At 36.5% G+C, this 16,522-nt stretch overlaps 1 protein-coding gene across 2 annotated transcripts in view; it reads right to left on the bottom strand.

The window, feature by feature from the left end:
- Positions 1-16,522, bottom strand: part of GLCCI1 (glucocorticoid induced 1) — a 111,657-nt gene that overhangs the window by 32,829 nt on the left and 62,306 nt on the right. The window lies entirely within an intron of this gene.

Below are 16,522 nucleotides of genomic sequence, written 5' to 3'. Positions count from 1 at the left end.
CTTTATAGAAGAGACTATAATGCCTAGACATTAATCAAGGCAATTTGTACTTTTTCATTTGTAAAATAAAATAATCTTTAAAAATAAACAAAAAAAATAATCTGAAAATTGACCAATCCTAATCACTCTATTTTTAAAGGCCTTTGAGATCTCAAAATAAGCCAGAAAAGTTTTTGTTCTAAACAGCTTTAAGAAAACCCCGAAAACAAAAAGCATACATCATGGTACACATCTTACTTTGCTTGGAATACCAACTTGAACTATGCAATCTCATAGTTTTCACACAATACTGTTCCTCTTTGGAATATAACATAGCTAATAATGCTCTTGTTTACAATTCAGTAGAGATTAGGGTAAAAGGGAAGCCCATCTTCCTAAATATATATACTCAGAACATTACAAATTTTAGTTTAGGACTCTGTGAAATGAAAAGCAAGATGCCATAAATCTTCTTTGCTTCAGAATATAGGAGGTTCCTCTGTTATTTACACCATATTCAGAAGAGGGGCGGACCTACGTAGCAACTGCAAATACCCTCGTCTTCCACTGCGTTTACTTAGAATTTCCCTTCTCTTTTCCCTTTGATGCTCAAGACACTATGGCCATCTGAAGCCACCTCTTCTCCCTAACCTCAGTACCAGTGGAGAGTAGACACGAAGGCATCTCTGAGATGGAGGGGCAGAAGGAAATTATAATCCCTCCTCCCCCCACCCACGCACACATATACACACCCCTCCCACCTCATCCATAGCTCTTAACCTCTGCCAAAGACAGTTTCTCTAAGCCCACATTCCATTGCATCACACAGAAGCTCTTGGTTCTAACTTCAGTGGGCCTACCCACCCTAGTTACTATGATAAAGTGCCCACACAACCCTCTTTTACAAAGGGAACACTAGGTTATACTGACTGAACTTTATTTTCAACTAAACTGTAGATGAATCTTACTTTGTGTTTCTAAATATTCATTAGCTACTCTGTGGCCTTAAGAAAAAAATTAAGACTGGACCTTGAGGGTATTATGCTAAGTGAAATAAGTCAGACAAAGAAAGAAAAATACTGTATGATCTCACTTATATGTGGAATCTAAAAAACACTCATAGAAACAGAGCAGATTTATGGCGGCCAGGGGTGGGGTGGGGGGCAGAAAATGGGTGAAGGTGGTCAAAGGGCACCAACTTCCAGTTATAAGATCAATAACTTCTGGGGACGTAATGTACAGCATGGTGACTAGTTAACAATACTATATTGTATTTGAAAGTTTTAAGAGAATAGATTTTTTTTTTTTTGAGGAAGATTGGCCCTGAGCTACCATCTGTTGCCAATCTTCTTCTTTTCTTCTTTTTTCTCCCCAAAGCCTCAGTATATAGTTGTATATCCTACTTGTAGGTCCTTCTAGTTCTTCTGCGTGGGACGTTGCCTCAGCATGGCTTGACGAGCAGTGAGTAGGTCTGCGCCCAGGATCCAAACCTGTGAACCCTGGGCTGCTGAAGCGGAACGTGCAAACTTAACTGCTGCGCCACCAGGCCGGCCCCAAGAGAATAGATCTTAAAAGTTCTCACTACAAAAAAAAATGGTCACTATGTGAGGTGATGGATGTGTTAACTAACCTTAATGTGGTGATCATTTTGCAATATATACATATATCAAATCATTACGTTGTACACCTTAAGCTTATACAATGCTATATGTCAACTATATCTCAATAAAGCTGAAAGAAAAAAATTAAGAGGAAAGAAAGAGGAGCCTTCTTTAAGCATGAAAGGGGTCCCAAGCACATGAGCTCCAATGTTTCAAAATGTTAGAGAATAAGTGACCCTAGGTCACAAAGCAGAAATAATAATTGTAGAGAGAAGAATTAGCATAAAATATTCACAGAGAAATAACTAATATTTTTGTGGAGTTAAAAATCAGGGACTGGCCCCACTTAAGATCTGAGAACTAGGAACACATTTTATTGTAAATTATTAGAAACCTGATAACATGACCCTTGTTTATTTGCTATTTTTGCCCTGTTAGTTTCCCGCACTATTGTTAAAATTTAAAAACAAAATAAAAAACACTAAACTCAGTCTTAAAAGACCCGGTGAGTACTTTTGCCTCAGGTAGTGAAAGAGAAGGAAATATTTCTCAGAATGAATTCTATTCCATAGCAGGGCAGGGAAAGGAGAGATTTTTTTTTATAAATTATTATTTTTTTAAAGAATTATTTATTTATTTTATTATTATTATTATTATTTTTTGCGTGTGTGAGGAAGATCAGCCCTGAGCTAACATCCATGCCAATCCTCCTCTTTTTGCTGAGGAAGACTGGCCCTGGGCTAACACCCGTGCCCATCTTCCTCCACTTTTATATGGGACGCCGCCACAGCATGGCCTGACAAGCGGTGCCTCAGTGCGCGCCCGGGACCCAAACCCGGGGCCGCCCACAGCGGAGTGCGCGCGCTTAACCACTATGCCACGGGGCTGGCCTCGGGAAAGGAGAAATCTTAACTTAAACGACTAAATGGTAACAGTAGGAAGGGAAGCAGGATCTTGGGGCTTTGGGAAGAGAAGAAAAAAAATGAGAAGACAGTTTAAAATCAGGAAAAAGACACTTTGCCACTTGTTTTTACGTGAATTATCTCATTCATTTTTTCAATAAATGCATGTGAGAAAGGTACTGTTATTATCCCTATTTTATAGGTGAGGCAACTGAGAGGCAGAAAGGTTAAAGAGCTTGCTAAAAGTCACACAGTTAAATGGTGAAACAAGTATTTGAACTTAGGGAGTGGAATTTCAGAGTCTGCTCTCTTAACCGGTATTCTATTGCCTAAAGAATCAAGTTAATAACTCACAAAGAGATAAAGAAATCTTACAAAAAGTGAAGATAGACATACAAAATGGGAATGAAAAATTTGACAACAGCTGAACTAAGGAAAAAAAAACCCAAAACAATTACTAAAGATATTAACCCGACAAATTTTTTTGAAAATATAGTTTGAGAAGTAATTCTCAAGCTGTTATTCTCTTTTATATGAAAAAAGGGAATATGTGGCAAACTTTAGTGCTTACAAAGACCAAGTATCTCAAAAGAAAGGTTCTGCAGTCTAAAAACAAATTTTACATATTACATCCCATATTACATTCCTGTTCAAAGGAGTTTAAAATGCAACAGTACCTAATCTAACACTAAAAATAAAAATTTTAAACCTCCTTTTCCTTTTCCATAGATATGAATGATCAGTGATGTTTTCCTTTAAAGCACCAATAGGCAAAGCCTAATGAACTGATTGCTATTCATTGACCTCAATGATATTCAAAGGAACAAACATAGGCATATGCACACACAAACATGCATATACAAAGAGCACACGCGTGTGCAAGCACATACACATGCACAGAGAGGTCACGTGCATGTACCTCAACCCTCACATGCCTGCAGACAGACTTGCTTGCCCACACGCAGACTCACACAAACCTGCTAACCCAGGAACAGACAGACAGAGATAATCCCACACACAGACATCTCCACAGATATAGCTAGTTTGGGGACAATTTTTATACACATAAGTTTTAATATAGAAGTGTATTTACAACTACCAATAAGGCATATTTGTCAACACAGGCATGTTAACAACAATACCAGACTGACATTTAAAAAACACTTAGTTCACAAACCCACTTGATCCCACAGATTATATCTATTTTACAGATGAGGTAACACTCTCAAAAATAAAGTACCTTTCCCAGTGTAACACAGCTAATAAATGGTAGACCAAGTCCTTTAGCCTTTAATTCGTAACCTCTTTCTATTACCTACCAACGCTACTGAAAGTAATACTATATTGTGTTCAACCACAAATAACTACGAGTCACTATGTATTGGCTCATATCTCAACCACTTCGCAAAGTAACTTCCTTTCATAATGTTGGAGATATTGCAAGATGTGAAACTGAAATAAAAATGAACAAAAATTTGATGAAGCAATTAACTGACTACATACTACTGATAAGTTTCTATTTTTTCAATAAGCAGTTTGACCTTCAAAACTGTTCCTAGTGGATCCAATTTTAAATAATGAAAATATTATAAAATATCTTTACAATTCAATTTAATATGGATTTAAACAGAAACTTGATTAGACAAATACATGTATTTTTAAAAGGTTTATCACCTAATTCCTTTGATTTCAAAGGGATAATCAAAATTCTTCAGACTGTTGTCTTTTAGGTCCAAAGAAAATATTATTGCAATTATTTTCCCCTAGTATAATATGATAAAAAATTTTTTCTTTTCAAATGATATATATATATATATATATTTTTTTTTTTTTTTTTTGCTGAGGAAGATTGGCCCTGAGCTAACATCTGTGCCCATCTTCCTCTACATTATATGGGATACTGCGACATCACGGCTTCACAAGCAGTGCGTTGGTCTGCACCTGGGATCTGAACCTGTGAACCCCAGGCCGCTGAGGCGGAGTGCACTAACTTAACGGCTATGCCACAGGCCAGCCCCCCCCCCCCAAATTTTTTTATTTATTTTTTATTTTTTTTTAAAGATTTTATTTATTTATTTTTCCCCAAAGTCCCAGTAGGTAGTTGTCTGTCATAACTGCACATCCTTCTAGTTGCTGTATGTGGGACGCGGCCTCAGCATGGCCAGAGGAGCGGTGCGTCGGTGTGCGCCCGGGATCCGAACCCGGGCTGCGAGTGGTGTAGCGCATGCACTTAACCGCTAAGCCACGGGGCCGGCCCCCAATTTTTTTAATACCAAAAATTAACAGAATGTTAGGGCAGAAGGTACACTCTTAGTAAAACCACCAGAAAACTTCTATTTTTCTTACTTAAAAAAAAAAGACCACATCAATAATATCTATTAATCACTATTTGATGAGAAGCAAGAAACATCCCTAATTATTTCACTTACTGCTCCAGATGGTTCCGTCTAAGAAAAACTATCCTACTAATGAGAGGAGGGCTTACTGGTGAGACAAAGAAGCAACCCATGATTTTTCCTTATTTCCACTGAAGCACTTAAGAATAGTAAACCCCTACCTTTTTCCATTTCTCTTTACCAAAATCAGAAATAGTAAAATAAACAAACAAATAAATACAAGAATATAATAGTATTATTTATGTTCTCTCTGGGAATGTCACCCTGTGGGATAAAGAGCAGATTTGCTTACTGCTTACTATAAAAACAGTGGATTCCCCAAGCTCTGTGTTTCTCTCTTATAATGTGATCTACCGGATGTGCAGGCATCCATTTTGTCCCTACTCACCACCCCCATGGGACTTGGGGTTCAGGGGAACTAATGAAAACTTGATATTCTTTTTTTTTGTGTGTGTGTGAGGAAGATCAGCCCTGAGCTAGCATCCATGCCAATCCTCCTCTTTTTGTTGAGGAAGACCTGCCCTGAGCTAACATCTATTGCCAACCCTCCTCCTTTTTTTCCCTAAAGCCCCAGTAGATAGTTGTATGTCATAGTTGCACATCCTTCTAGTTGCTGTATGTGGGACGCCGCCTCAGCACAGCCGGAGAAGCGGTGCTTCGGTGCGCGCCAGGGATCCAAACTCGGGCCACCAGTAGCGGAGCGCACGCACCTAACCGCTAAGCCACAGGGCCAGCCCGGAAAACTTGATATTCTTGATACTTGCTGTACTGTGAATAATAAAGTCCATTGTCTCTAAACTAGGAGTCTCATGCTTTCTGCCAGCATCCACAAAATAGTAAAACGCTAACTAATTAGGTTGTAAGTAGGAAAAATTGAATCCAAGATCTGAGAGGGTGTACTTCCTCTTTTGCCTCAATGAAGAGAGAAGTTTTAATGGAACGAGTCAGAAAGACTGATGTATGTTCCCCACAGACAAAGAGACGTGATGCACTGGTATCTGACTCCCATTCCAGATAGTGAAAATGTTGAGCTAGGATGATAAGAGATTTACTGTTGCATTAGAATCAGCCTAAACTCCCAGACATTAACCAGACAAAAAAATGTATGAATTTCCCAGGAACCATTGGGAAATTTAAGTGTGAGTCATCATAGAGGGTTGTTGTAGGTCCTACTTAAGAAGGCCACCTAGAAGAATGATTAGAGCTCAGCAGCTGAGAAACTGAATGTTATTTCCCAAATTCTAGAGGTTAGGGAGAGAGTAAGACTCACTAATCCACAAAAGCTAGAACTGTAGGTAACAGATGTGCAGCAACGAGGGATCTCCAAAGAACTCATGAAATTACTCCACAAAAGAAAGTCAATTTTAAAAATCGGTCAAGCCCAGGGAATGTAAGGGCATTTTATAATAGTTACCAGTCAAGCAGAAACATTTCTATACCCCTCATCTCTCCCCTCTCCAAGCTCCAGCTCCAGAGGGATCAGAAACAGCAGCTATGGAGTTAGGAAGGAGGTGAGCAAGAAACAGAAAAAGAGCTTCCAGAATCCCTTTACCCAGCAAGTCACCCAGCTGTAAAAGGCTCTAGCCGGGAGAAGAGGAGTAGCTATCACCATGAAGCAAATTGGAAGCTCTGACTACTATAAGATATTGGAAAGCACGCTCACTTAAAGGGACCACAGGAGTGCAAGAGTCATCAGATTCTAGTTTTGCACCATGGGCAGGAGACGAACTTCTCTCATTAAATAGGGACAAGTGGGAGTTAACATAAAGTTCCTTTGTGATTATCCTTTAAAGTCTCAGCTGCTTTTCCAAATATGTAATTAAGCTTTTTAAGAAGTAGATTGTATCTATTGTTTCTTTTGAAATTCTAGATGCTTTATACAATATTGAGCATATAGTCTTACTTATTTGATGTTATTCCAAGAACAAATGCAGTGCTGCTAAAGGCTGATGATGTTTGCTAAAAAATATCTTTAAAATTTACCTTTCTCCTTTTACTTCTACTAAATGCATACAAATCAAGTACCAAAAAAGTGAGAAGTATTAACTAAATCCTTATCATTTACCTAGCAGACTTCTTAAACTCTAGTTTTGCTTTATAAATTAATTTTAAATTTATTAAATAAACAGGGAACCACATATCTAACTAATGGAAAAGTATACTTGTTTACTTTGTAAAATCCAAATAAAGGTTGGGTTAACAACCCTCCAGTAAACATAATAAAAGGAGGAAAAATAATCTTTTCATAAAAGAAAATGATGTCTCACTTGGATTCATTTCCTTAACATGGACACAACCCACAACCTCACTATATAACTGGTATCAATTATAGTTTCTGACAAGTGTATTGATAATCTGATTGCCATTTCTTTGTAGGTAATCTGCTTTTTTTTCCTAATGCAAGAAAGTGTGTGTGTGTGTGTCCTTGATCTACAATTCTATTACACTATACCTAAAGGTGGGAATTTTTTCTTTGTTCTGTTTATCCTGCTTGAAACTGGTGAGCATTTTCAATCTGAAGACACGTTGCTCTCCAAATCTAGCAAATTTTCAACCTTTAATAAATTTCTTTTCCCTGATGCTTACTATTCTTACCTTCTAGAATTCCTAAGTTTATTTTCCATGTTTCTTAACTTCTCTTTCATGTTTTCAATCTTTTTATCTTTTTGTTCTATATTCTAGATGATTTGCTCATCCAGGTTTTCAATTCTCAGTTGAGACTTTTTTTTTTGTGAGGAAGATTAGCCCTGAGCTAACATCTGTTGCCAATCCTCCTCTTTTGCTGAGGAAGATTGGCCCTGGGCTAACTAACATCTGCACCCATCTTCCTGGGCTTAATATGTGGGACGCCTGCCACAGCACGGCTTGATAAGTGGTGCGTAGGTCCACGCCCAGGATCCGAACCCACGAACCCTGGGTTGCTGAAGCAGAGTGTGCAAACTTAAACCACTATGCCACTGGGCCGGCCCCTCTCAGTTGAGGCTTTTGATTCACTAATTCTCTCTTCTGCTATGTCAATTTAATCCACCAAAGAGTTTTTTATTTTTAATTTTACCAACTTTTGTTACTTACAAAATTTGCAAATGGTGGCCCTTTATCATTCTACCTGTTCTTATTTACTCCTGTTCTCACTGCAAGTTACTATTTCATTTGAAATTCTTAAATTCTTATTTTTAAGTTCTTTTTTGGGATTGTGTTCTTATTCTTATTTCCTCAGATGTGAATGATCCTATTTAATGTTATCTGCTGTCTCTTATGGCAATAGATTTCCTTATATACTCTTATTATGGGAGTTTTATCCTTTGTGAGCGCTTTCCTGCTGTGTTGTTTCAGGGTTGCTCAGAGTAACACTGTGGAGTTGCATAGCTCCAAAGCAGGTCTTAAATTAGGAAGACTGGGGCTTTGGTCCCACAAGGGTAGAGCTCTATTCCAGATGCCACATCCACACACAACATGTGGTTCCTATTTCCATTTTTGCATAGCTGTCTCACTGGCCCACAGGAAAACACCAACAGTATCAGGTGGAGTTATTTCAGGTCTAGTTTTACTGCTTAGAAATGTGGTTCCAGTTCTCTGATTTATGCAGACACCCCAGTTCCAATGTCTCATCATTTGAAAGACACATTTGACTTTCTTAAAATGTGTAGGAATCTACACTTTCGTAAATTTGGCTTAAAAACCTTCTTTTTAAGCCCTGGCCAACACAGCCCAGGTTTCTGTGAGCCAGATAGCAGCAAGATCCACTCATCACTAAGGATTTCCTTTCTATTCATGATCTGCAGGGGTTTTCCTTGTCTTAAATGTAGCTAGAATATATTTACTTATTTATTTATTTGAAAAATTTTCACATTGCATTCTTATAAGCTTGGAGCAAAGTTGAAGCAGATTACATAAGTACTTTCACTGACATTTTAATCAGAAATCCTGATGCAAATTATCTGAGGGGGGGAACATGTATGTGACTCAGGAAGAATCCTATGACAAGGAAGCAAGTCAAAAGTTATTTTAAAAAAAACAGTGAATTTTAGTAGTATATAACTTTAAAAAATATTACTATTTCAATAATAGTTTCGGCTTTTCATAATTTTCTCAAATTCTAATTCTGTCATCTGTTATAACTATTCTCCTTATTTTAACTTTTTGTTTTCACTGATATACTCATCATTATTCCAGCCTCAGTTACATATCATATAGAATTTAGCATCTTCAAGACATACTATGGAAAACTCACCAGTCTTTTATATCTATTCCTTTTTTTTTTCATCTTTACTGATGTATAATTTACATTCCCTTCATCCATTGTATGAGTAAAATTCAATAAGTTTTAATCACTTTGTAGAGATGTATAACCATAATCACAATGCAGTTGTAGAATTTCTTCATCATGTCCCCAAATTTGCTTTGAGTCTATTTGTAACCAGTAACCACTCCTCCAGCCCCACTCCCAGCCACATGCAACCACTAATGGGCTTTTTTTCCTCTATAAATTTGCCTTTTCTTGCATTACAATATAAATGGAACCATATAATATGTAGTTTTATTCATCTGGCTTCTTTCACTTAGCAAGGATTGGCAAGCTATAATCTGGAGACCAAATCTAGCCGGCTACACGTTTTTGTAAATAAAATTTGTTAGAACAGGGGCGGCCCCGTGGCTTAGCGGTTGGGTGCACGCGCTCCGCTACTGGCGGCCCCGGTTCGGATCCCTGGCGCGCACCGACGCACCGCTTGTCCGGCCATGCTGGGGCCGCGTCCCACATGCAGCAACTGGAAGGATGTGCAGCTATGACATACAACTATCTACTGGGGGCTTTGGGGGAAAAAAATAAATAAATAAAATTATTAAAAAAAAAAAAAAAAAAATTTGTTAGAACATAATCATGCCCACTCCATACTATCTATGGTTGCTTTCACACTACAACAGCAGAGTTGAGTAGTTGCAACAGAGATTATGTGGCCCACAAACCCTAAAATATTTACTATTTGGCCTTTTACAGAAAAAATTTGCTGATCCTTGACTTAGTAAAATGTTTTTGAGGCTCATTCACATTGTAGCATGTATCAGTATTCAGGATACTGTTCCTTTTCATTGCTGAATAGTATGTCACCACATGAACACACCACATTTTGTTCACCCATTTATCAATCAATGGATAGTTGGATATTTTCCAGTTTTTAGTTATTATAAATAACTCTGCTATAAACATTTTTGTAAATGTCTCAATGTAGACATGTGTTTTCATTTTTCTCAAACAGATTCCTAGGAATGGAATTGCTGGATTATATGCTCAGTTTCTAATTAACTTTTAAAGGAACTGACAACAGTTTTCCAAAGTGGCTGGACCAGTCTATATTCCCAACACTTGAGGGTTCCAGATTCTCTTCATCCTTGCCAACACTCAGCACTGTCTGCCTTATAAATTACAGTCATTGTAATAGGTGTGTAGTTGTATCTCATGGTTTAAATTTGCATTTGCCTAATAACTAATGATGTTAAACACCTTTTCATGTGGTCATCAACCATCCATACATCTTTGGTGAAATACTTCTATTCAAATGTCTTACCCATTTTGTAAGTGGGTTGTCTTATTATTGATTTTATTCTGGATATGAGCCCTTCATCAAATATATGATTTGCTAACATTTCTTTTGTCTTTTCATTCTCTTATTGGTGTCTTTTGGAGTGTAAATGTTCATTTTAATGAAGTTCAATTTATTATTATTTTTTCTTTTATGGCATTACTCTTGGTGTTGAATCTAAGAATGCCTTGCTTAATCCAAGGTCTTCTAGAAGTTTTATAATTTTAGAGCTTATATTTAGGACTACGATCTGTTTTGAGTTAATTTTTCTCTATGGTGAGAGTCAAGGACCTAAGTTTTTTCTTACATATGGATATACAACTATCCCAGCACCAATTGTTGGAAACACTGTCCTTTTCAACTGAATTGTGTTGGCACCTTTGTCAAAAATCAACTGACCATAAATATAAGGGTTTATTCCTGGATTCACAATTTTGATCCATTTATCTAAATGCCTTCCTTTATGGTAATATCTTTGCCAACTTCATTAATGTAAATTTATAAAAGCATTGAAACTGTGTAACGTTAAGTCTTCTAAATTTTTCCTTGTTTTCAAAATTATTTTGGCCGTTCTAGGTCCTTTGCATTTCTGCATAAATTTTAGGATTTGTTTGTCAATTTCTATCCCAAACAAAAAACCTGGGATTTTAACAGGGATTACACTGAAGCAATTTTAAGTAGACTTACCATCTTAATAACAATACTGAGTCTTCCAATCCATGAACGAAGTAAGTCTTTCTATTTATTTAAATCTTCTTTAATTTTGTCCAGCAATGTTATGTTGCTTTCAGTGTACAAATCTTGCACTGCTTTTGTTAAATTTATTCCTGAATATTTAATCTTTGCAAATGTAACAAATTATTTCCTTATTTTTTTGGATTGTTCATATCCAGTACCTAGACATACAACTGATTTTTGTATGTTGATCTTGTATCCTGCAACCTTGCTGAACTTATTAGTTCTAGTAATGTATTTGTATATTCCCTAGGAGTTTGTACATAGAAGATCACGTTATTTGTGAATAAAGGCAGTTTTACCACTTCCTTTACAATCTGAATGTCTTCTATTTATTTTTCTTGCCTGATGGCACTGAATAGGACCTCTGTACAATACTGAACAGAAGTGGTGACAAGGTGACACTGGATATCATTGTCTTGTTCCTGATCTTAGGAGGAAAGCATTCTGGCTTTCACCATTGAATATGATGTTATCTGTAGGTTTTTCATAAATGGTCTTTATTAGGCACAGAAAGTTTTCTTTTATTTCTGGTTTGTTGAGAGAAACAACCATTATCATGGTTATCATGAATGGGTGTTGGAGTTTGGCAAATACTTTCTTTGACTCTATTGAGATGATTATGTGGTTTTTGTTATTTTATTAATATAGTGTATTACATTAACTGAATTTCTGATCTTAAACCAACTTTGCATTTCTGGTACAAATCTCACTTGCTCATGGTATATAATCTTTTTTATATGTTGCTGGATTTGGTTTGCTAATATTTTGTTAAGGATTTTTGCATCTATGTTTAAAAGAGGGATATTGATCTGCCATCTTATTTTATTTGAGATGTCTTTGTCTGGCTTTGAAATCAGATAACTTTGGCCTGATAAAATAAACTGGGAAGTGTTCCTTCTCTTCTATTTTCTGAAAGAGTTTGTGAAGGATTAACATTATTTCTTCTTTGAATATTTGACAGAATTCACCAAATCTGATCTTGGGATTTTCTTTGTGGGAAGATTTTTAATTCCTCAATTTCTTTACTTGTTACAAGCCTATTCATATTTTCTATTTGTTCTTAAATCAGTTTTGGTAATTCATCTCTTTCTACTAATTCATGTCTTTCTAGGAATTCATCCATTTCATCTTAGTTTCTAAACTGATGATGTAAAGTTGATCATAATATTCCTTTATAATAATATTTTTAAGTTCTGTAAGGTGGTAGTAACGTCACCCCTTTCACTGCTGATTTTGGTAATCTGTGTCTTCTTTTTTCTTGGTCAGTCTAACTAAAGGTTTGTCAAACTTGCTGATCTTTTCAAAGAACCAACTTTTAGTTTCATTGATTTTTCTCCAATATTTTTGTGTTTCATTGGTTTCTGCTATATTCTCTATTTATTATCTCCTTCCTCTGTTTGCTCTTGGTCTGTTTTGCTCTTCTTTTTCCTGTTTCTTGAAACTAGATGGACGCTGATTTACGATGGTACTGATTTGAAACTCTTCTCTTTCTCTTATATAAGCAGTTGAAGGAATAAATGTTCCTTGAAGCACTGCTTTAGCTGCATGCTTAAATTCTAAGTCGTTTGTTTTCATTCATTAAAATATTTTAAAATTTCCCTTGTGTTATTAGAAAAGTATTGTCCAACTAACAAATATTTGTGGTTTTCTAAGATTTCTTTCTGTTACACAATTCCAATCTTTTGTCACCTATTGAGACTTGTCTTATGGCCAAGCATATGGTCTAACCTAGAGAATGTTTCACACGTGTTTGAAAAGAATATGTATTCTGTAGTCACTGGGTAGAGTTTTCTATATATGTCAGTTAGATCAAGTTGATTGATAGGTTGTTGAAGTCTTCATTCTCCTTGCTGATTTTGTCTAGTTAGTTGTTCTACCAAGTATTGAGAAAGGAGTGTTGAAATCTCCAATTACTACTGAAGAAACTGTATTTGTCCTTTCACAGTTTTGCTTCAAGCATTTTGGGACTATTGTTAGATGCATACACAATTTATGACTGTTATATCTTCCTGATGTATTGACCTTTTTATCATTATGAAATACCTCTATTTGTCTTTAGTAATACTTCTTGTCTTAAAGTCTATTTTGTCTGATAAGCCTTCTTATTGTTACTGTTTTCGTTGTGTATCTTTTCCTATCTTTTTACTTTCAACCTATTTGTGTCTTTCAATCTAAGGTATATTTCTCAATAGACAGCATACAGCTGAGTGTTGCTTTTTAATCCAGTTTGATAATACCTGCATTTTGAGCAGAACGTTCAGTCCATTCACATTTAACATAATTATTTATATAAGCTGGATTTACTTCTGCCATTTTGCTATTCATTTTCTATTTGTGTCACATGTTTTTTTACTCCTGTGTTCCTCCTTTACTGCTTTCTTTGGTGCTAAATATTTTTTAGTATACTATTTTAATCCTTCTCTGATATTTTTTACTTTCTATTATTTTAGAGTTATTTTCTTAGCAACAGCTCTAGGGATTATTATATGTACCTTATCACAATACTTCAAAATAATACTTAATTCTAATAAAATGGAGACTATAATCCAATATATATCCTCTTCCTTGCCCCTCTTTTGTGTTATTATTGTCAGAGATATTTCATGTATATATGTTACAAACCTATAGCAGCGTTTTAATTATTGTTTTATACGATCTTATGTGTTTTCAAGAAGTGGAAAAATGAGAAAAGTATATCTAGAGACTCTTTTATATTTATCATTCCCAATACTCTTCAATTCTTCCTATGAATGTAAATTAACATCTGGAGTCATTACCTTTCAGTCTAAAAGGTTTCCTTTAGTATTTCTTGTAAGACAGTCTAGTAGGAGGAAATTCTCTCAATCTTTGTTTATCTGGGAATATTATATTTCACCTTCATTTTGCAAGACTAGTTTTTCTGGATATAGAATACTTGATTGACAGGTTTTTTTTTTCTTTCAGCACTTTGAATATGTCACGCTTTAATGTCTCCACTGTTTCTGATGAAAAGTCAACCGTTAAAGGTATTATTAGTACACTATGTGTAATGAAGTCAGCTCTGGTGGTCTAGTGGTTAAGATTTGGTGCTCTCATCTCAGCGGCCCAGGTTTGTTTCATGGTCAGGGAACCACACCACCCGTCTGTCAGTTGTCATGCTGTGGCAGCTGTGTGTTGCTATGTTGCTGAAAGCTATGCCACCTGTATTTCAAATAGCAGCAGGGTCACTCAAGGTAGACAGATTTCAGTGGAGCTTCCAGACTAGGAAGAGGGACCTGGTCACCCATTTCAAAAAAAAAAACTGGCCATGAAAACCCTATGAATAGCAGCAGAGCACTGTCTGATAAGAGAGCCAGAAGGTGAAAGGCTAGAGCAAAGAGGACAGGGCAGGGTTCCACTCTGCTGTACACAGGGTTGCCAGGAGTCAGACTCAACTTGATAGCACTAACGTGTAATAAGTCATTTTCTCCTTCCAACTCTCAATATTTTCTCTTTTCCTTTGGCTTTCAACAATTTAACTATGTGTCTATGTGTGGCTCTCTCTGTGTTATCCTACTTGTGGTTTGTTGAGCTTCTTGAGTCTATAAGATTGTTTTTAATCAAATCTGGCAAGTTTTCTGCCACTATTTCTTCAAATATTTTTTAACTCCTCTCTCACCTCTCCTGGGTCTCCCATTACATGCATGTGTATGTACTTAATGTTTCCCTGCAGGCTTCTGAGGCTCTTTTGACTTTGTGTTTCTTTGTTTTGCTGAGGAAGTTTCACCCTGAGCTACTATCTGTTGCCAATCTTCCTCTTTTTTTTCTTGAGGAAGATTAGCCCTTAGCTAACATCTGTGCCAATCTTCCTCTATTTTGTATGTGGGTCACTGCCATAGCATGGATGCTGTTGAGTGGTGTAGGTCCACGCCCGGGATCTGAACCTGCAAACCTCAGCTGCCAAAGCAGAGCATGCCAAACTTAATCACTATGCCACAGGGCTGGCCCCTCTTTTGACATTTCCTCAATCTTCTTCTCTCCGTTCTTCAGGGTGTATAAATCCTATTGACCTATATTCAACTTCACTGATTCTTCTGCCATGTTAAACCTATTATCGAGCCCATCTAGTGAATTTTTAATTTTAGTTACTGTACTTTTTGATTCTAGAGTTTTTGTTTGTATCTTTTTTCTAATAACTATCTCTTTGTGGAAATGCTTTATTCATTGAGTCACTGTCATCCTACTTCTCTTCAATGCTTTAAACGTGATTTCTTTTAGTTCTCTGAACATATAACAGCCGCTTTTATGTTGTGTGGTAAAACCAACATACAGAAATACTTAGATACAATTGCTGATTGTTTTTTTTTTCTTAAGTATGGGTCATACTTTCTTGTTTCCTTGCATATCTCTAAATTTTTTGTTGAATGTTAGACATTTTAGATAATAAACTGTAGCAATTCTACAACGCTCTGATTTTCCCTGAAGGATACTGTTTTATCTGTTTGTGTTTTAGTAACTTAATGGACTAAAAGTCTGTTTCCCCCGCAATGTGTGGCCACTGATCTCTCTACTCCCTTTTTTCCCTCATTTTTCTTTTTAAGATCTTTTTAAGCTTTTTAGCATTCAGCCAAAGACTGATCAGAGATTTTATTTAAATTTCTCAATCTAGTAAGGTTTCCACTCCCAGGATGGGATTTGCATGTGGAATGAGAAGTGCATTCAAAGTTTGGGCCATTTACAAGTTGGCCCTAGATTTTAATACCACTAGGCCTGCTTGAATCTCCTCTCCACATATTTTTAGGCTCCACTGGCCAGTGATACGTGGGTGGCTTGCGCCTACTTCAGTTTCTACTGTGCGTGTCCACAGCCTCCAGTCAACCTGAGATAAGTGGTGAACTTCAAGCCCTCCTGACTGCCTTACCTCCTAGAACTCTATAAAATCCTGCTACTCCATGAGTCTGTTGCTTGCCACAAATTGGACCACAACCTCAGACTTGCAGAGCCATTGACCCTCCCTGTTCATTTGCAACTAAGATCACTACAGCCATTAACTTGTTATTGTGCTTTGCTTTAGTGCACTTCGCAGATGTTGCATTTTTAACATACTGAAAGTCTGTGGCAACCCTGCATCAAGCAATTCTATCGGTGCCATTTTTCTAACAGCATTTGCTCACTTCGTGTCTGTGTCACATTTTGGTAATTCTCGTGATATTTCAAATTTTTTCATTATCATTATATTTGTTATTGTGATCTGTGATCAGTGATCTTTGACATTACTATTGTAATTGTTTTGGGGGCACCACAAACCATGCCCATATAAGACAGTGAACTTAATTGATAAATGTTGTATGTGTTCTGACTGCTCCACT

This window comes from Ceratotherium simum, chromosome 1 (assembly GCF_057802395.1).
Source record: "Ceratotherium simum simum isolate JZ-2026a chromosome 1, ASM5780239v1, whole genome shotgun sequence".
NCBI lineage: Eukaryota > Metazoa > Chordata > Mammalia > Perissodactyla > Rhinocerotidae > Ceratotherium > Ceratotherium simum.
This window is presented reverse-complemented; position numbering and strand designations above follow the sequence as displayed.